Source organism: Plecotus auritus, assembly GCF_963455305.1.
Source record: "Plecotus auritus genome assembly, chromosome: X".
Classification (NCBI taxonomy): domain Eukaryota; kingdom Metazoa; phylum Chordata; class Mammalia; order Chiroptera; family Vespertilionidae; genus Plecotus; species Plecotus auritus.
In genome coordinates, this window is record NC_137784.1 from 120200445 (window position 1) to 120223384 (window position 22940).

Consider the following 22940-nt stretch of genomic DNA (forward strand, 5'->3'; position numbering starts at 1 on the left):
CCAGACCCAACCGGCCCCACCCTCATTGGGCAAGACCCAGACCCAGCCAGCCCCAACCCTGTCAAGCCCCACCAGGCAGGGGACGCAGCCTCAGGTCCCCCAGCACACGCAGGGCAGAGGGCACAGCCTCAGGTCCTCCAGTGCACCCTCAGGTCCTCCGGCCTGGTGCGGGGTGGGGGGGGGGGGTGCGGCCTGAGGTCCCTCAGCCCAGCACCAGGGCAGGCGTCATGGCCTGAGTTCCCCCAGCCTGGCACCAGGGTGGGTAGCATGCCTTGAGGTCCCTGGTCAAGCCCCACTGGGCGGGAGGCACAGCCTGAGGTCCCCTGGCCTGGCACCAGGGCAGGGGGCACGACCTGAGGTCCCCCATCAAGTCCCACCAGGAAGGGGGTCACAGCCTCAGGACCCCCATAAAACCCCACCTGGGGGGGCACAGCCTCAGGTCCCCCATCAAGCCCGACTTGGTGGGGGGCACAACCTCAGGTCCCCCAGCTCAGGGCGGGGAGAGCAGCCTGAGGTCCCCGGCCCAGCACCAGGGCAGGCGGCACACCTTGAGGTCCCACGTCAAGCTCTGCCAGGCAGGGGGTGCGGCTGCAGGTCCCCCAACCCAGCGCTGGGGCAGGCGGCACACCTTGAGGTCCCCCATCAAGCCCCATCAGGCAGGGGGCACAGCCTGAGGTCCCCCGTCAAGCCCTGCTGGGTGGGGGGTGTGGCCTAAGGTCCCCTGTCAAGCCCTTCTTGGCAGGGAGTGTGGCCTGATGTTCTCCCATCAAGCCCTTCCAGGCAGAGGGTGCAGCCTGAGGTCCCCTGTCAAGCCCTGCGGGGCGGGGGGCGTGGCCTGAGGTCCCCTGTCAAGCCCCACCGGGTGTGGGGGGCGCAGGCTCAGGTCCCCTGCCTAGGCCCAGCACCACACAGCCTCAGGTCCCTGCTGATTGCTCCTTAAGGCTCTTTATAAAAACTCAACCTCCACTGTGGGTGCAGCCATCTTGTGTTACAGAAACCCCACCTCTGCTGTGGGCACAGCCATCTTGTGTTACGGAAACCATGCCTCCGCTGTGGGGGCTGCCATCTTTGTGATGGTGTGATGGTCAATTTGCATATTCCTTTTTATTAGATAGGATAGGCATAGCCCATGGACACAGGCAACAGGGTAGTAAAGACATGTGGGAATAAGTAGGGACTGGGAAGATGAGAGAAGGGGGGAGGAAAGAGTAGATATCTATAATACTATCAATAATAAAAAGTATATTTTTAAAAAATTATCTCTTCTCTAGGAACCCCCTTCAGCTTTCTCACAGACCCTGGCTCTATGATGGAATGGCTCCCATTTCATTCAGTCAGTCTCCAGACAGAGTCCCTTATTGACCTTCCGTCTCCAACCCTGTGCACTTCCTGTTGAAGCACACTTCCTGACACATAGAATACCTTAAAATTTTTATGGAATAAAAAATCTTGGGCATTGGCAAAGCTTTTCAAACTGATTTCAAAAGTCCCTGATGGTTTCACATTTAAATAAAATTAAATTTCAGTTAAATTTTAAAATAATGTCTACTTAGTATTGTACATTTGTTTTTGCTTATTAGGGATTTCCAAGATCCACATATAAAAGCATACTAATAATATCTAAGGGTAATATATGTATGGTAATTTAAACTTCTGTTAATTTTTGTTGATATTTCCATAGAGAATAACATATTTTAAAAGTAAATGAGCTCTTTTTTAAAAATATATTTTATTGATTTTTTACAGAGAGAAAAGGAGAGGGATAGAGAGTCAGAAACATCGATGAGAGAGAAACATCGATCAGCTGCCTCCTGCACACCCCCCAGTGGGGATGTGCCTGCAACCAAGGTACATGCCCTTGACTGGAATCGAATCTGGGACCCTTCAGTCCGCAGGCTGACGCTCTATCCACTGAGCCAAACCAGTTAGGGCTAAATGAGCTCTTAATTACTTTTTTAACAGGACATTTTTTTTCTCTGAAGATTTCTTTAACACACAAAGTACTCACTTTTTTTCTGTTAAAAAGAGAAATATTTATTCTCTTGGCATTTCCTGGTAACCTGGACTGGAAAAATTAGATTAGAAGTCATAATTACTTCTTTGCTAGAAGTATGTGCAGTCTAACAGATTGGGTGACCTTAAATATATTATATTTAATTCAATTTTGTTTTTTAATTTTTCTATTACTCTTGACATTCAATATTATATTAGGTTCAGGTGTACAGCATAGTGGTTAGACATTTATATAACTCATGAAGTGATCCCCCCAATAAGTCTAGAACCCACCTGGCACTGTACAATATTATTGACTATATTCCCTATGCTATAATTTACAACCCCATGACTATTTTGTAACTACTGATTTGTACTTTCTTAATCTCTTCCTCCATGTTGTCACAAATAATAAGATTTCAATCACTTTATGACTGAGTAATATTCTATTGTATACATGTACCATCTTTTTATCTAATCATCTATTGATGGGCACTTGGATTACTTCCATAACTTAACTATTATAAATAAGTAGAGGCCCAGTGCATAAAATCCGTGAGGGGGGGGCATGTCCCCTCAGCCAAGCCTGCAACCTTTTCAATCCAGGACCCCTCAGGGGATGTCCTAGATAGGGATTGGGCCTAAACCGGCAGTCGTACATCCTTCTCACAATCCGGGACCACTGGCTCCTAACTGCTCACCTGCCTGCCTGCTTGATTGACCCTAACTGCCCCCCCGCTGGCCTAGTCACCCCCAACTGCCCCCTCTGACAGCCTAGTCACCCCCAACTGCCCCCCCTGGCCTGGTCGACCCTAACTGTCCCCCTGCCAGCCTGGTCGCCCCTTTCTGCCACCCCTGCAGGCCTGGTCACCCCTTACTGCCCCCCCCTGCTGGCCTAGTCTTCCCCAACTCTCCACATTGTGGGCCTGGTTGCCCCACACAGCCTGCTGCTGGGTCGTTTGGTGGCCCCTCACTAACCCCCCAGCCAGCCTGGTCACCCCATGCAGCCTGTTCGGTGGTGCATTCAGTTGTGATGGTCGCTTAGGCTTTTATATAGAGAGATGTTGTAATAAACATAAGGATGCAAATATATTTTCAAATTACTGTTTTGGATTTCTTTGAATATATACCAAGAAATAGAAATACAGGGTCATATAATACTTCTATTTTCATTTTTTGAGGAACCTCCATACTATTTTCCATAGTGGTTGCACCAATCTGAAATCCCATCAACAGTGCTCAAGGAGAGATGTGAGGTGATAGTCCATTGTGGTTTTAATTTGCATTTCTCTGATGATTAGTGACATTGAGCATCATTTCATTTGTCTATTGGCCATCTGTATGGCCTCTTTGGAGAAATGTTTATTCAGGTCCTTAGCCCATTTTTTTTTTACTTTATTTTTTTTTATTAAGATATTATATGTGTACATATCTTGCCATTGACCCCCCCAACCGACTCCCATACATGCCCTCACCCCCCAATGTTTTGCATCCGTTGGTTACTCTTATATGCATGCATATAAGTCCTTCAGTTGATCTCTTAATTCCCCCACCTCTCCCTAACCTTACCGCTATAATTTGACAGTCTGTTTGATGCTTTACTGCCTCTGTATCTATCTTTTTGTTCATCAGTTTATAATGTTTTTCATTATCCCCAAATGAGTGAGATCATGTGGTATTTTTCTTTCATTGACTGGCTTATTTCACTTAGCATAATGTTCTCTAATTCCATCCAGGTGCCTACAAATGGTAGTAATTCCTTCTTTTTTATGGCAGCATAGTATTCCATTGTGTAGATGTACCATAGTTTTCTGATCCAGTCATCTGTTGATGGGCACTTAGGCTGTTTCCAAATCATAGCTATTGTAAGTTGTGCTGCTATGAACATAGGGGTGCATATATCCTTTCTGATTGGTGTTTCTAGTTTCTTAGGATATATTCCTAGGAGTGGGATTACTGGGTCAAATGGGAGTTCCATTTTCAGTTTTTTGAGGAAACTCCATACTGTTCTCCACAGTGGCTGCACCAGTCTGCATTCCCACCAGCAGTGCACGAGGGTTCCTTTTTCTCCGCATCCTCGCCAACACTTGTGGTTTGTTGATTTGTTGATGATAGACATTCTGACAGGTGTGAGATGGTACCGCATTGTCATTTTGATTTGCATCTGTCTGATAATTAGTGACTTTGAGCATGTTTTCATGTGTCTCTTGGCCTTCCTTCTGTCTTCTTTCAAAAAGATTCTATTTAGGTCCATTGCCCATTTTTTTATTGGATCATTTATCTTCCTTTTATTAAGTTGTATAAGCTGCCTGTAGATGTTGGAGATTAAACCTTTATCAGTGATAACATGTGCAAATATGTTCTCCCATACAGTGGGGTTTCTTGTTGTTTTGTTGATGGTTTCTTTTGCTGTGCAAAAGCTTTTTATTTTGTTGTAGTCCCATTTGTTTATTTTCTCTTTGGCTTCCATTGCCCTAGAGGCAGTATCAGTGAAAAAGTTCTTTTGGCATATGTCTGAGATTTTGCTGCCTGTGGATTCCTCTAGTATTTTTATGGTTTCCCGTCTTATATTTCAGTCCTGTAACCATTTTGAGTTTATTTTTGTGTATGGTGTAAGTTGGTGATCTAGTTTCATTTTTTTGCATGTATCTGTCCAATTTTCCCAACACCATTTATTGAAGAGACTGTCTTGACTCCATTGTATGCTCATGCCTCCTTTGTCAAATATTAATTGCGCATAGTGATTTGGGTCGATATCTGGATTCTCTGTTCTATTCCATTGATCTATATGTCTGTTCTTGTGCCAGTACCAGGCTGTTTTGAGGACAGTGGCTTTGCAATACAGCTTGAAATCTGGTATTAAGATCCCACCTACTTTATTCTTCTTTCTCAGGATTTCTGTGGCTATTCGGGGTCTTTTTTTATTCCAGATGAATTTTTGGAGAGTACTTTCTAGGTCTGTGAAAGACACCATTGGTATTTTAATGGGGAGTGCATTGAATCTATAGATTGCTTTGGGTAGTATGGACATTTTAATGCTGTTGATTCTACCAATCCATGAACATGGTATGTTCTTCCATCTGTTTACATCTTCCTCTATCTCTTTTTTCAGTGTCCTGTAGTTTTCCGCATATAGGTCTTTTACCTCCTTGGTTAGGTTTATTCCTAAGTATCTTAATTTTTTTGGTGCAATGGAAAATGGGATTGCTTTTTTAGTCTCTCTTTTGTAAGTTCACTGCTGGTGTATAGAAATGCCATATATTTCTTGGCGTTAATTTTGTATCCTGCTACATTGCCGAATTCATTTATTAAGTCTGTTAGTTGTTTGATGGAGTCTTTTGGGTTTTTTATGTACAATATCATGTCATCTGCAAATAAGGATAGCTTTAATTCTTCTTTTCCAATTTGGATGCCTTTTATTTCTTCTTCTTGTCTAATTGCAATGGCTAATACTTCCAGTACTATGTCAAACAGGAGTGGTGAGAGTGGGCATCCCTGTCTTGTTCCTGTTCTTAGGGGAAATGGTTTTAGTTTTTGCCCATTGAGTATGATGTTAGCTGTGGGTTTATCATATATAGCTTTTATTATGTTGAGGTATGATCCTTCTATTCCCACCTTGTTGAGAGTTTTTATCAAGAAAGGGTGTTGGATTTTGTCAAATGCTTTTTCTGCATCAATTGATATGACTATGTGATTTTTATCTCTCAATTTGTTTATGTGATGTATCACATTTATTGATTTGCGGATATTGTACCATCCTTGCATTCCTGGGATAAACCCTACTTGGTCATGGTGTATGATCTTTCTGATGTACTGCTGGATCCGATTTGCTAGAATTTTGTTCAGGATTTTGGCATCTACATTCATGAGTGATATTGGCCTGTAATTCTCCTTCATTGTGTTGTCTTTATCTGGTTTTGGTATTAGGGTGATGCTGGCTTCATAGAAGGAGCTTGGAAGTGTTCCTTCCTCTTGAATTTCTTGGAATAGTCTGAGGAGGATAGGTTTTAGTTCTTCCTTGAATGTTTGGTAAAACTCTCCTGTGAAGCCGTCTGGCCCTGGGCTTTTGTTTGCCGGAAGCTCTTTGATGACTGCTTCAATTTCTTCCATAGTTACTGGCATGTTGAGCTGTTTAGACTCTTCCTGATTGAGTTTTGGAAGGTTATATTTTTTCTAGGAATATGTCCATTTCCTCCAGGTTGTCCAGTTTGTTGAAATAGAGTTGTTCATAGTATTTTTTTTAACAATCCTTTGTATTTCTGTGGGGTATTTTGTTATTTTGCTTCTTTCATTTCTGATTTTGTTTATTTGGGTCCTCTCTCTTTGCTTCTTGGTGAGCCTGGCTAGAGGTTCATCAATCTTGTTTATCCTTTCAAAAAACCAGCTCTTGGTTTTGTTGATCTTTTCTATTGTTTCTTTGGTCTCTATGTCGTTTATCTCTGCTCTGATCTTTATTATTTCCTTCCTTCTGCTTACACTGGGCTTTTCTTGTAGCTCTTTTTCTAACTCTTTGAGTTGTTGGGTTAGGTAATTTATTACCATTGTTTCTTGTTTTTTGCAGTATGCTTGTAGAGCTATGAACTTCCCTCTCAAGACTGCTTTTGCTGTGTCCCATAGATTTTGGATTGTAGTGTTTTCATTGTCATTTATTGCCATGATGTTTTTTATTTCTTCTTTGATCTCTCTGTTAACCCATTCATTGTTTAATAGCATGCTGTTTAGTCTCCATGTGTTTGATTTTTAAATTATTTTTATTGTAGTTGATTTCCAGTTTTATGTCACTGTGGTTTGAGAAGATGCTTGATATGATTTCTATCTTCTTGAATTTGAAGAGACTTTGCCTATGTCCCAACATATGGTCTATCTTTGAAAATGACCCATGTGCACTTGAGAAGAATGTATATTCTGTGGCTTTGGGGTGAAATGTTCTGAAGATGTCAATTAATTCCATCTGGTCTAGTGAGTCATTTAGGATTGATGTTTCTTTGCTGATTTTTTGTTTAGAGGATTTGTCCAATAGTGATAGTGGGGTATTAAAGTCTCCTACTATGTATTGCTGTCAATCTCTCCCTTGATATGTTCCAGGAGTTTTTTTATGTATTTGGGTGCTCCTGTATTGGGTGCATATATGTTTACCAGAGTTATTTCTTCTTGTTGGACTGCTCCCTTTAGTATTATGAAGTGGCCTTCCTTATCTCTTGTTATGTCCTTCACTTTGAGATCTAATTTGTCAGATATAAGTATTGCTACCCCAGGTTTTTTTTCAGTTCCATTTGCCTGGAAAACCTTTTTCCATCCCTTCACCCTCAGTCTGTGTGCGTCCTTTTTTCTGAGGTGGGTTTCTTGTAGACAGCAGATATATGGGTCCTATTTTCTTATCCAATCCGTTACCCTATGTCTTTTGATTGGGGCATTAAATCCATTTACATTTAAAGTTATTATTGATAGGTGCTTATTTGTCGCCATTCCTATTCTTTACCCCTGTGTTTCTTCTTCGCTTCCTATTTCTTTCTTTTTTTTTTACAGCAGACCCTTTAGCATTTCTTGCATTGCTGGTTTGGTGGTAATAAATTCCCTTAGTCCTTTATTGTCTGTGAAGCTCCTGATTTCACCTTCAATTTTGATTGACAGCCTTGCTGGGTACAGTATTCTTGGATTCAGACCCTTCCTTTGCATGACTTTGTATATTTCATTCCATTCCCTTCTGGCCTGATGAGTTTCTGTTGAGAAATCAGTTGCTAGTCTGATGGAGGTTCCTTTGTATGTAACTTTCTGTCTCTCTCTTGCTGCTTTTAAGATTCTTACTTTGTCGTTGGTGTTTGCCAATTTAATTATAATGTGCCTTGGCGTCAGTCTTTTTGGGTTCATTTTGCTTGAGACTCTGTGAGCTTCTTGGATTTGTGTGGGTTTTTTCTTCCCTATATCAGGGAAATTTTCTGTCATTATTTCTTCAAAGAGGTTTTCTATTCCTTGCTCAGCTTCCTTTCCTTCTGGAACCCCTATTATGTGGATGTTGTTTTGTTTCGTGTTGTCCCAAAGTTCCCTTAGGCTCTCCTCCTGCCTTTTAATTTTTTTTTCTAGAAGTTGCTCTACTTAGGTATTTTTTTCCCATCTTGTCTTCTAACTCACTGATGCGGTCCTCTGCTTCTTCTAGTCTACTCTTGATGCTTTCTATTGAGTTCTTTACAGCAGCGATGTCATTTTTCATTTCTTCTTGGTTCTTCTTCATTTCCTCTTGGTTCTTGCTCATATTGTCGAATTTGTCTTCCATTCTTTTCAGCCACCTTATGACCATTTCTCTGAATTCTTTTTCTGGAAGGTTGCTTGCCTCCATTTCGTTTACTTCCTTTTCTGGTGATGCCTGCTTTTCTTTCATATGCAGGCTGTTTTGTTGTCTCCCCATGGTCTCTCTTCTCTGGGTCTCTGGTTATGTAGTTCTCTCTCTCCTGCGTTGATTTAAAGGCACAAAATACAGCACTACAAGGTACAACTCACAAGGCACTGAACATAAATGTATTCACTATATTAATAACCTCCAATAAAGGTGATCACCAGAGAAAGGCAAATTAGGTGATAGGAGAGAAAGAAGAAGATGTAAAAGAAAGAAAGAAGAAAAAAAAGAAGTGTCTAAATGAAATTGGGAAAAGGGAAAGAAAAAAAAAAGAAAAAAAAAGAAAAAAGAAAAAAAAGTAAGAGAGACAAGAAAGAGACTAAGAGAGAAAGGGGAACAGACTATATATATTGGGGATAAAACTCCAATAGAACAATCACTAATCCCAGCAAATGCCAGCAACAGGTGCCTGGGGATTAATACAAACTACCACACCAACTAATATTGAGTGAGGCAAGGGAAAGCTGAAGTACAAAATAAACAAAAAAATAAACAAAAGAAGCATAAGCAAAACAATCTCACAAAAAATCATAAAAATTCGATATAATGTACATTCAAGCGAACAACAACAAAAGGACAGAGAGAAAAACAATTTTTTGGATAGTTATGACAGCGAAGAGAGAGGTGTGTATGGACTTGGAGCAGGGGATTGGAGATTCGATATGTAAGTAGGGTGAAATTTTAACAGGGGGTAAACAGAAAGAATAGGGAAAATCTAAAGCAGGAAAGGTTAAGATAAACAGGACACCGAACAGGGGAAGGTTAGGAAGAGAGTGATGGCATAAAGGTAGAGTTGAGATAGAGTAAAACGATGCTAAAGGAATGCTAAAAATAGAATGTAGAACACTAATCCCAAAGGAAAATGAAGAGAAAATAAAATGACACTTTAAAAAAAAAAGATAAAATAGCAGTAGTAATAATACGGATTGAAAATAAAAATGTAATAATTAAAAAGGTAAAATCAAGTGATGAAAAAAGAAAAAAAGGTTAGTTTCTTGAGTAAAAGATGCAAAAAATGAGAATAAAAAAATAAAAAATAAAAATAAAATGTGGAGTAGTGAAGGTCATTCACTTCCTCTGTTGTTCTGTTTGGCACACCTGTTTCTCAGTCCGGACAGTATTGCAGTTCCCTGCGTTCCACTGCTCTTCAGTGTTGTAAGCCAGTCCCGATTTTAAGCAGGCGGTGTGTCTTAATTTCTCGTATTCCTTTATTTTTGATTACACAAGAGACAATTTGTGATTCAGCCCCTGGGTGGCAGTGTTTCTGGATTGACTTCCGGGTCTATCTATGGCCTCTCTAGGCAATGTTAGAGCCTTCTTTCCCTGTGGCACTCACTACCGGTTTGTGAGAGTGGGTTGCCTCAGAGCTGGCTCTCCGATGGTCACTCCCCGCTCAGATTCCCTGGTTCCAGAAAAACAACTTTCCCCTGAAGTCTCCCAGGGTGTCCCCAACTGGGTGATCCTATGTATTGGGCTTAGTAATCAGAAGCAAGAATTTCAAGAGGTAAAGCCCAAGTGTGCGAACTCCGGGGTTGCGCGTAAGTCTGGGCAGCCTGAAATTCTTAGGGTGTCCCTGCACTTCAGATCAAAATGGGTTGCTTTTTAGAGAGCCCTTCTGTTAGCAGCTCTGAGGACCCCTTTCCACATTCACAGATCACGCCAGCCCCAACAGCCACGGATTTTTCTAGGCACAGACTTCCCTGGTCCTCCAGCTCCTGCAAAACGCGCGTTCCTCTCTCCAGAGACCTCACCTTATCCCAGGTGAAATCTGACCTTTTCATGGTGGAGTGTAGAGCTCCTCTGAACCCGTGTGTTTGCGCCAATTGGGGAGCGTTGTTCTGGGGCTCGGAGCTGTTTGGTGGGTGCCGCAATTGTGGATTCTCAGGCTTCCGATAAGCTCCACATTCCGGTTCAAGATGGCACAGACTCTGAGTCCAAGCCCGCAGCTCCGGGAGGGGTCCCAGCCGCAGTGGGGGCTGCCCGGTCAGGGGAACTCGTCTAGCAGTCCCCACCTTCTTCTGGAGTTCAGCTGTCCCCCAGCTTGCCAACAAACACTCCTCGTGTGACCCTCAGCTGTTCTTTCTTTCTGCTCCGGGACAAGGCTCGGAACACGTCTGTCTATTTCGCCGCCATTATTCCCTCCCCCACTTTGCCCATTTTTTAATCTCTTTGGGGTTTTGGTGTTGTGTTACATGAGTTCTTTACAATTTTTGGATATTAATCCCTTATCAGATGTATCATTGATGAATATGTTCTCCCATTAGGTGGGTTTTCTTTTTATTTTGTTGATGGTTTCATTTACTGTGCAAAAAAAATAGTTTGCTGTAGTCTCATTTTTTGTTTGTTTGTTTGTTTGTTTCCCTTGCCTGAGGAGATATATTAGAGAAAAAATATCACCAAGAGTAATGTCAGAAAGTTTATTACCATGTTTTCTTCTAGGACATTTTATGGTGTCAAATATTGCATTTAAGGCTTTAATTCATTTTGTGTTTATTCTTGTGTGTGGTATAAAAAGGAAGTATAGTTTCATTTTAGAATATATCTGTCCAATTTTCCCAACATCATTTATTGAATAGACTATTTTAACCCCATTGTATATTCTTGTCCCCTTTGTCATATATTTATTGACCATATAGGCATGGGATTATTTCTGGGCTCTCTATTCTGTTCACTTGTTCTCTGTGTCAATTTTTTATAGACACAGTACAATGCTGTTTTAATTTCTATAGCTTCATAGTATACTTTGATAACAGGTAGCATGATATATCCAAGTTTGTTCTTCTTTCCCAAGATTGCTGTGGCTATTGGGGTCTCTTGTGGTTCCATACAAAATTTTAGATTATTTGTTATAGTTCTGTGCAAAATGTCATTGGTATTTTGACATGGATTGCATTGAATCTATAGATTGCTTTGGGTAGTATGGATATTTTAATGATGTTGATGCTACCAATCCATGAAAATGGTATATTCTTCCATTTGTTTATGTCTTCCTATATCTCTTTTTTCAACATCCTGTAGTTTTCTGAGTATAGGTCTTTTTCCTTCTTAGTTAATTTATTCCTACATATCTTAATTTTTTGTTACAATGGTAAATGGGATTATTATTTTTTTTTCCTTTTGAGAATTCATTATTGGTATATAAAAAAGCCATCAATTTTGGGATGTTGATTTTGTATCTTGCTAAATTGCCAAATTCATTTATTAAATCTGGTAGTATTTTGGTGGAGTCTTTAGGGTTTTCTATGTACAATAATCATGTATTCTGAGAATAATGAGAGTTTTACTTTCTCTTTTCCAATTTGGATGCCTTTTATTTCTTCTTGTTTGATTGCTGTGACTAGGACTTCCAGTACTATGTAGAATAAGAGTGACGAAAGTGGACATCCCTGTCTTGTTCCTGTTATTAGGGGAAATGGTTTTAGTTTTTGCCCAGTGAGTATGATGTTCTCTGTAGGTTTATCATATATAGCCTTTATCATGTTGAAATATTCTCCCTCTATTCCCACTTTGCTTAGAGTGTTTATTAAAAATGGGTGTTGGATTTTGTCAAATGCCTTTTCTGCATCTATTGGTATGATCATGTAATTTTTTCATTTTAATTTGTTTATGTGATGTATCACATTTATTGATTTGCAAATATTGTACCAGCTTTGCATCCCTGGAATAAATCCCACTTGATCATGGTGTATAATCTTTCTAATGTAATGCTGGATCTAATATGCTAGAATTTCATTGAGAATTTTAGCATCTATGTTCATCATGGATATTGGCCTGTAATTCTCTTTCTTTGTAGTGTCCTTATCTGGTTTTGGAATTAGGATAATGCTGATCTCATAAAAAGAGTTTGGAAGTGTTCCTTCCTCTTGGATTTTTAAAAATAGTTTGAGGAGTATAAATGTTAGTTCTTCTTTGAATGTTTGGTAAACCCCCCTTTGAAGCTGTCCAGACCTGGGATTTTGTTTGCTGGGAGTGATTTTATTTTGTTTTTGTTTTTACTGCTTCTATTTTATCAGTCGTTATTAGCCTCTTCAGGTTTTCTGATTCTTCCTGATTTAGTTTTGGGAGATTGCATTTTTCTTGGAATTTGGCCATTTCATCCAAATTGTCCAGCTTGTTGGCATATAGTTATTCATAGTATCTTCTTACAATCCTTTGTGTTTCTTCGGTGTCCATGCTTACTCCTCCCATTTCATTTCTGATCTTATTTATTTTGGTCTTATCTCTTTGTTTCTTGATGAGTCTGGCTAATGGTTCATCAATTTTGTTTATCCTTGCAAAGAACCAGCTCTTGGTTTCATTGATTTTTTTGTATTTTTTTTTTAAGTATCTGTGTTGTTTATTTCTGCTTTAACCTTTATTATTTCCTTCCTTCTACATACTCTGGGCTTTTCTTGTTGTTCTCTTTCTAGTTCTTTCAGTTGTAGGGTTAAATAGTTTATTGTTGATTTTTCATGTTTTTTAAGGTATGCCAGTAGTGCTATGTACTTCCCTCTCAAGACTGCTTTTGCTGTGTCCCAGAGATTTTGGGTTGTTGTGGTTTCATTTTCATTTGTTTACAGGAAGTTTTTAATTTTTTTATTGATCTCATTGGTAACCCATTCATTGTTTAATAACATGCTATTTAGCCTCCATGTGTTTGAATGTTTTTGAGTGGTTTCACTGTAGTTGATTTCTAATTTCACTCCACTGTGTGCTGAGAAGATGCTTGATATGATTTCAATATTCTTGAACTTGTAGAGACTTGTTTTGTGTCCTAATATGTGGTCTCTCTTTGTGAATGATCTTTCTGCACTTGAGAATAATGTATATCCTGCCTCTTTAGGGTGAAATGTTCTATAAATGTCAATTAAATCCATCTGATCCAGTGTGTCCTTCAGAGTCACTGTTTCATTGTTAAGTTTTTGTCAGGAAGATCTATCCAGTGAAGTGAGCAGGATGTTAAAATCTCCTACTATGGCTGTATTGTTATCGATCTCTCCATTAAAGTCCTCTAGAAGTTTGTGGGTTTTTTTATATATTTAGTTGCTCCTATATTGGGTGTATATATGTTTACCAGGGTTATATCCTCTTGTTGGATTGATCATTTTAGTATTATGTAGTGAACTTTATTGTCTCTTTTGATGGCCTTCATTTAGAAGTCTATTTTGTTGGATATGAGTATTGCCAACATTTTTTTCTTTTCTATTTGCATGGAAAATGTTTTCATCCCTTCACTCTCATTATGTGTGTGTCTTTTGTTCTTAGGTGGGTCTCTTGTAGACAGCATATAGTTGGTCCTGTTTTTGTATCCATTCAGTTACTCTATGCATTTTGATTGAAGCATTTAATCCATTTACATTTAAGGTTATTATTGATAGCTACTCATTTATTGCCATCTTAAATCTGTATGCCTAGGTTTCTCTCTCTGTTTCTTTTTCTCACCAGAGCAATCCCTTTATCATTTCTTGTAATGCTGGCTTGGTGGTGATGTACTCTTTTAGTCTTTTTTTTTTTTTTTTTTTGTCTGGGAAGCTCTTTATTTGGCCATCTATTTTGAATGATAACCTTGCTACATATAGTAATCTTGGTTTAGATCATTGCTTTCCATTACCTTGAGTACTTCATGCCATTCCCCTCTGCTCTGTAGAGTTTCTGATGAAAAATCAGTGTCAGCCTTATGGGAGCTCCTTTGTAGGTAACAGTTTGCTTTTCTCCTGCTACCTTTAGATTCTCTCTTTGTTTTTAATTTTGTCCTTTTAATTATGATGTGTCTGGGCATGGTCCTATTTGGGTTCTTCTTGCTTGGGGTTCTTTGTGCCTCCTGAACTTGAGTGACTTTTTCCTTTACCAGATTATGGAAGTTTTCTGCCATTATTTCTTAAAAATGTTCTCTACCCCTTTTTTTCCTTTCTGCCTCTTCTGGCACACCTGTTATTCTAATATTGTTACATTTCATGTTGTCCCACAGCTCCCTTAAGCTGGCCTCCTATTTTTTAATTGTTTTTTTTTCTTTTTGGTTCTCTGATTGATTTTTTTTTCAAACCTGTCTTCTAATTCCTTCCAATGTATTCTTTATTTGTGTTATGTCATTCTTTATTTCTGTTTTCATAGTTACTATATCTTTTCTTATGCTATTGAGCATCTTTACCATCATTACTCTGAACTCTGTTTCAGATAAATTTCTTATCTCTGCTTCATTTATCTCTTCTTCTGGAAAATTCTTTGCTTCTATCATTTGGGAATTGTTTCTTTGTCTCCTCATTTTGGTTGTCTGTTTGGGTTTGGGACTACGTATTAGGCAGATCCTCTATGCCCTCAATATCTAGTGTAGGACAGTGTCAAATGCTGTTTCTGACTAATTAGATCAGGCAAAGACTCAAAGCTTCCAGAGACCACCTCTGCCTACAGACTGATAGTATTCCAACTTGAATTGCCCCTAGGCAAATGTCCTCAGGTGTGTCCAGAGTTTTTTCAACAGGGTGGGGCAGTTGCTTCTGCCTGGAGGCTAATTGTTATTTTTAGTCTCTGGCCTCAGAGCAAGGTGTTTTCCAATAGGGTGGGTCAACTATCTTCCCCCAAGGCAAGGCAAATGTCTGTATTGGGAAGATGTCCTCTGTTGCATGAGGTAATAACTCAGCACAGGAAACTGGGGGTATCTGCTTTCTGAGCTCTAACCCCTGTATCCCCAATCTGGCTTCTGCTCACACAGCTCCAGTCCACTCTGCCCTCCCTCTGCTGGAGCACAAGGTGGGTGACTCCATAGGGAATTCTGTGCATTGGCCCTTTAAGAAGGTGCCTGAATTTCCAGCCATCTCTCCCTGGCAGACAGCAATGCTGCTGCTTTTCACAGCCAGATATTATGTGGATACCCTTCTAAGTTCTGGTGCTCTCTGCTGGGTGGCCCAGTTTGGGGATTAGACCCAAGAGCTCTCAGTGGCAACCCCCCACAGCTGAGATATCTCTCTGGAACTTCAGTTGCTGGCTGTGCACACCCAGCCAGCCCTTTCATGCCTCTGCCCCTCCTATCAGTCTCTATTCGGTCTCCACTTTTGGTCCTCAGGTATCAGGATTCTTTCCAGTGAGTCTTCCATTGATTAATCAGGAAGTTTTTCTGTATTTTAGTTTTAATTCCAGTTTTTCCTGGGAGCGTGTCCATGCAGCATCCACTTACTCTCCAAAGTACTCATTTTTAAACTGAGTTCTAAGTGTAGTTGCTACCACAAGAGTGATTTTTTTTTTGTTGTAGTTTGAATCTAGATTTTCAGTAATTAAAAAGTTTATTTAGTTGTCCTTTTGGTAATGGTTTGCCATTTTCCACCTACCCTCCCTCCCACTTAGAAGGGATTTTTGGTGGAGGTGGATAAAAACATAATAAGCCTTATTAAAGGCAGCTTGGAGGTAATTGTAGGAAATCATTGAACAGAAAGGCAGGATACACAAGTTCTAGTTCACTGATTCTGGCATTTGCAAGTACAACCTTACCTTGACCAGTTTGGCTCAGTGGATACAGCGTCAGCCTGTGGACTCAAGGGTCCCAGGTTTGATTCCAGTTCCAGTCCAGGGCATGTACCTTGGTTGCGGGCACATCCCCACTAGGGGTTGTGAAGGAGGCAGCTGATTTTTTTTTAAATATATTTTATTGATATTTTACAGAGAGGAAGGGAGAGGGATAGAGAGCTAGAAACATCGATGAGAGAGAAACATCGATCAGCTGCCTCCTGTACACCTCCCACTGGGGATGTGCCCACAACCCAGGTACATGCCCTTGACCGGAATTGAACCCGGGACCCTTCAGTCCGCAGGCCGACGCTCTAGCCACTGAGCCAAACCGGTTTCGGCAGGAGGCAGCTGATTGATGTTTCTCTCTCATCGATGTTTCAAACTCTCTATCCCTCTCCCTTCTTCTCTGTGAAAAATCAATAAAATATATTAAAAAAACAAAAACAAGAACAACCTTGGCATATTTGTGTTCCTTTATGTAAAACTAGTAGCCCATCATGCGATATCGCGTGCAGTAGGCCATGCGGGAGCTGGTGGGAACTGCAGTGCGCTGCTGGGAGCCGCGCTGCTTCCATGGGAGCTGGGAGGGACCTGCGCCAAGTCTGGGGGAGGTGGGAGGGACCCGCACTGCTTCCATGGGAGGTGGGCCCACTATCTCTTCTCTGGGCCTGTGCTCAGCCATGGAGGCTGCGGGCCGGCCTCCCTGTCCCCCAGCGGCCCTCCACGGCCAGGGCATTGCTGCAGTGATGAAGCAAGTGTTCTACTGCCCAGAGGCTCTCCATCACCACAGCAATGAAGCAAGCATTCCGCCAGGCTGCTCACGCTGCCTGCTCTCAGTGGCAGCCTCCCTAGGACTGGGGGACTCCATTGAGGCTGAGGGGACTGGGCACCACCATCTTGTGGCTATGGGCACCGCCATCTTTGTGACAGAGTGGCAGTTAATTTGTATATTACCCTTTTATTAGATAGGACTAGAGGCCCGGTGCATGAAAATTCATGCACTGGAGAGGGGATCCCTCAGCCCAGCCTGCCCCCTCTCACAGTCCGGGAGCCCTCAGGGGCAGGAGGTGACCCAGTGATCAGGGGAAGGTGACACCCCCATCACACCTCTGCTGCTGCCACTGCCGGCAGCGCAAGCCTCGGCTGGCCCTGGGTACCTGAGCCTCGGGCCAACCCTGGGCAGCTTGGGGACTGAGGAGACTGGGGGACTCTGGAGGCAGGTGTGTGGAGCAGCTGGGCCCACCTGAGGGTGGTCCTGGCTGTGCCACACGCCTGCCGCCCCAGCGGGGCTGATGGGACTGGGCACCACCATCTTGTGGCTGTGGGTGCCGCCATCTTTGAGGGCGTAGCAGTCAATTAGCATATTCCCTCCTTATTGGCTATGGGTGCCGCCTCTTTGTGAGGGTGTGACAGTCAATTAGCATATTCCCTCTTTATTATATAGGATGAGGGTGCATGCTGGACTAGATGATTTCTGAAGACTCTTCCTGCTCAAACAGCCTAGGTTAGGAAAAATGCATTTGAGTTTGAAGTAGTACCTGCTATGTGCCGCAGGCTCTAGAACTTTACAGTTTGCCTCCCAAACACTTCTCCTACTACAATAGCTACTTTATTGAGATATAATTCAACCATAAAATTCATCCACGTACAAGTATTCAAAGAGTTGTGCAACCCTCATCACAATTGATTTTTGAACATTTTACTCATCCCCCAAAGAAACCCTGTACCCAGTTGCATTTATTCCCCATTACTTCTCCAACTCCTCCAGCCCAAGGCAAACACTAATCTACTTTCTGTCCCTATGGATTTGCCTATTCTTGGCATTACCATAAATGGAATTATACAATATGTGCTCCTTTGTGACTGCGTAATGTTTTCAATTTTCATCTGTGTTGTAGTGTGTATCAGTACTTCATTTCTTTTTTAAAAAGTAAATTTACTTTTTAGAAGTTATATATTTACCAAAAACTGGGAAGATACTTACAGAGAGTTTCCATATATTGTTATACCCAGTTTCCCTAACTATTAACATTTTTCATTAGTATGGTACAAGTATTACATTAATTAACCAATATTAATATATTAATTCTAAACTCTATATTTTATTCAGATTTTCTTAAAGTCCTTTTATTGCTCCAACATCTTATCTAGCATACCACATTACATTTACATTACATTTAGTAGACATGTCTCCTTAGGCTACTCTTGACTATAACAGTTTCTCAGGCTTTCCTGTTTTTTTATGACCTTGATAATTTTGAGGGTTGCTGGTCAAATATTTTGTAAAATGTCCCTCAATTGGAATTTGTTTGATGTTTGTCTCTTGACTAGACAGACTGACTATGGGTTTGGGGGAGGAAGACCACAAAGAAAAAAAATGTCATTTTTATCACAGCATATCAAGGGTACATACTATCAACATGACTTATCACTGTTGATTTTGACCTCGCCGACATAGTGTTTGTCAGGTTTCTCCACTGCAAACTTACTTATTTCACTCTTTCCCTACTATTCTCTTCAGAAGGTAGTCACTATGAGTAGCCCACACTATGAGAAGCCAGAGTGTTTATATAAATTATTTATATTTCTTCTACACAGAAGATTTGTCTATTCTCTCCTCATTTATGTATTTACTTAATTGTTTATTTCAGTGTGAATGCATAGATATTTGTTGTATACTTGAGGTTATAATCCCATACTAATTTATTCATTTTGTTACTCAAATTGTTCCCAATTTAGGTCATTGGAGCTCTTTTAGTTGGCACCTGTGACCCTTTGGCACAGCCCCATAATTGCAGGTGTTCCTTCCTTTCATCCTTCCTTGCCTTCTTTCTTACCTTTTCTTATTTCTGGCACTACAGGATGTTCCAGACTAATTTTGTATATTTCTGGCCCCTGTCCTAGAATATCCCTTTTCACAAAGAGCCCTGTTTCCTTTTATTGAAGAATGATGTTAAAAACTAAGATCTGGATGCTGTGTGTGCTCATTGCTTTTGGGATAAGATTGCTTCATATATACTAACCTTTATATAAACAAGTACTCAATTTCTTTTTACTGAAGAATAATATTACATTGTATGGACAGATCACATTTTATTTATTCTTAATAAGTTAATACACAATTAGGTTGTTTCAACTTTTTGGCTATTATGAATAATGCTTCTATGAACATTAGTGTACAAATATTTGTGTGGACATATGTTTTTATTTATCTTGGTTATTCTTACTAGTAGAATTTCTGGGTCATATGGTCAATGTTTAACCTTTTGAGGAACTGCCAGACTATATTCTAAAGTGGCTTTATTATTTTACATTCCCAATAGCACTATATAAAGATTACATTTTCTCCACATCCTCATCAATACTTGTTATTGCATACTTTAGAATTATTATTATAGTCATCCTAGTTGAAGTAAAGTGGTTTTGATTTGCATTTCTCTGATGACTAATGATGTTGAGCATTTTTGCATGTGCTTGTTGACCATTTGCATATTCTCTTTGGAAAAATTCCGATTCAAGTCCTTTGCTCATTTTTAATTGGGTATATTATTATTATTATTATTATTATTATTATTATTATTATTACGTTTTAAGCCTTTACATTGAGCCTCTTATAAGATATATAATTTGTGCATATTTTTCCTATTCCATAAGTTGTCTCTTCACTACCTTCATGTCATTTGAAGCAAAAAAGTCTAATTTTGACAATGTCCTATTTATCTATTTTTAATTTTGTGTTTTTGTTTTTGGTGTCATATGGTTTATTCCTTTTTTAATTGTGATGTTTTATTTTGCTTTTTTTCTAGCAAGAGAAATATTGCTTGGGAATTACAGAATCTGACCAGAGAGCATTAGCTCCTCCCTGAAGAATCAGCAGATGTTGCTAAGAAAGGGGACCATCACAACTAATACATATTGCATAATGGCTTTGTACCAGAAACTATGCTCAGCTCTGAAAGTATTGTGGTTACATATTTTTGAGAACCTAATATGGTATAAGTATTACTGAAAAAATCAGACACAAACTTTGTCCTTATAGAACTCACAGACTAGGTGAGAGACCAACAACAGGCAGAATCATATAAGTAAACATAAAATGACCACTGGGATCAGTGCTGTGAAAAGGTACCCAGTGCTATGAGAGCTTATAACAAGGAGATTTGTCCTATTCTGAAGGTGGGCATCATGGAAGACTTCCCCAAAGTGATGCTTGAACTGAGATCTTCAGGAGGACACTAGAGTATTTGTTGGGAAGTGCTTGGGAAACAACATCCAAGAAAAGGGAACCACAAATTCAAAAACCTTGAGGCAGGAAAGAAATAATGTATTTTTGATAATAAATTTTATTAATTGTCAGGAAATCTGTGCTTGATGCGTAGATCTCGGGGAATTCCACTGATATAAACTAAGACATGTACTGTGCAAAATAATCATTACTGAGACAATTAGTGAACTTTAAATTGTATTTAGACATAAAACCTTAAGAACCATAACATATTTAGCCAAACATTTGTCAAAGAAATTCATGCTGGGGTTGAGATAAGGAAGAGTAAATGTGCAAGGAGTTGAGCCCAGAGAGATGGGAAGAGCTGGATCAAGCACAGCTTTGGAGCAGTTGGGAGATTTTCCCAAGAGCAATCAAAAGTAGCCGCTAGAAGGTTAATAAAAAGGGAAGTAACAATGGTAGGTTTTATGTTTACAAAGTGGAGGGAACGCTATAGGAAGAATAGTTGATGGGGAGCAGGTAGGAAGCCATGGTAGTGGTCCAGCAGAAAAGACAGTGGAGTGGCTAAGGATGGTGATGATGGGGAGAAGGGACATAGCATATTAAGTTCCATTCAGCTGGTGGTGGGTGCTCACCTAGCCTCTCCTCTTCCTGTCCTGGGACCCATCCCCTGCACTTGTTCTCCCCTCCCCATCCCAAGAGGGCAATGAGGGTTACTCAGCCCCTGGGTTTATGTGCCTTCTGGGTCCTCAGTGGCCACGGCTTCCCGCTGTTGATCTTGGCTCCTAAAGAGGTCTTTTTCTTCAGTGAGTGGGTCTGAAGAATGACGGAGCCCTCACTAATCTGCCCCTGCTCCTGCTTGGGGAAGAGGGCACTTGGCAGAAGAGGCTGGCGTTACTCTAGTGTGCTTGTCCAACTTGCGTTCACTGCACAGGCTGAGGAAAGCTGAAGGATTACTGCTCCTGTGGCTCCCTGCTCCCTCCTTGCCCCAAAACAAATGAAGGGAAAGCTGGAACTTTTCTTTCACAAGGAGACACATTTTTCTGTCTTTGTGATAGGGATGGAATATATTTTTAAAATGCCTTTTCTGGCAATATCAGAAATATTATCTTATCAGAGAAAATTGAAAAGTACAAGAATATATAAAGAAGACTAACCAGTATTCATAATACTACCCTGCATTTTTGCATATTTTTTCAGTCATGTATACTTATTTTTAAGTAGGTCATACATACCGAATATACTTGTGTATCTCACTCTTTTCACTTTGTAGTTTAAGCATTTCCCTATGTCATTAAAATCTCTCCACACACAATTTTTAATCTGCAAAGTAGTCTTTTTTGAAAACAATTCTTTGCATAATGTTTTCCTATTTGGGCTGTATGTAACTTTTACCATTATAGGTAGGTCTGTGATGAGCACCTTTGTTTATATATCTCTGCCTGCATCTTGGGTGGCTTCTCCCCCTCTAAATTTCTAGAAGGGGAATTAGTAAGGGGAGTTGTGTAGACCTGACAGGAAAGAAAATCTCTATGTAGGATAATTCCCACCAAAAGGTAACTCTGCTCCTGTTAGTGGAAAGATAAAAGATAGGGGCTGGTGTTTTCCACTTTGTAAGACCCTGTGCTTTCTACATCACTTCATTGTTCACCAAGCGGTGGCTACTAGGTGTCTGTGTTAGGAATTATCTCTTTTCTCCAGAGACCTGCGGAATTGTGAGCTTGAGAGGCAACTAAGACTGGATTTCATCCATTTCTCTTCATCTTGTGGTACAGCAGAGAGCCCTCTATGCCTGTGCTGCCATAGAACCAGCTAAGCAACCTTGAGCACTGCCATTTTTTCCTTAGGGGCCAGTTTCTTCATATGTACAACAAGCGAGAGGAGTGTTTGGATGTGACCAGATTTTGTAATTGTTGACACTTAAGCAGCAGAACCCCTATTTCAAATTAAAAACCTTACAAGAGCCCCATCTGTAAAACAGATTAAGGAGCAGTTCAGTTGTCCTGTTAGAGGTGTGTAAAGAAGAGTGTGTGTGTGTGTGTGTGTGTGTGTAAGGGAGTGCTCTGGTTTGAAAACTCTGGCCTAGAGGATAGAAGTTTCACTGCAGTTGCTGAAGTTTTTTTAAAAATTGTCTTTCATCTATATTTAAATCCTCCAAATGTGCTGATTGATGAAGTTTTTTCTCTTACGGACAATTTGGAAATCAGACAAAGTAGAGCACAAAGCCATGGATGTTTAGAGAAGGAGTAAGCAGTATGTGAGACCTGCTGAAAGGGTGACCCTGGCACTTCTAAGAAGGCAACTACACAATGGACTCTTCCAAAAAAGCAGTGTCAGTTTATCCCCGGTTGCCACCGCCCCCTCAGCGGGTTGGAATTGCTTGTTTTCACCCTCCCTTTCTTGGAGTCATTTCAGACCAAACTTGAGTCCACATGCTAGAAATTTGAACCCAGAATAACCTACAAACAGGTACTTTATTGAGACCCAAACACTGTGAAAGATATGAATAGGGGAGTGAATATGACAAGACAGTTTCCTCCAGACCCTGGGACACTGAAGCACGGGGAGGAGGTTAAGTCTCAGCATCCTGACAGTCTGTTAGGTTAGCTCCAATCCCAGCAGCACAGACCAGCCTGGAGGGGCCAAGGTCTGTGGACCCCAGGTAGGAAAAGAGGGAGTAGCACGGAGGCCTTGCCTGAGCTCAGCAGGGACGCAGCAGGCCAGGAAGGAGCATCGGGGTGGAGGGCAATGAGCTGGAATCTGTAAATTCACCACCAGGAGCCCTCCCACCCCTTGCTGCACAGTGTGAAGTGGGGTGCTATAGGTGAGGGGAAGAAGGTGCCAGTGTCCTCA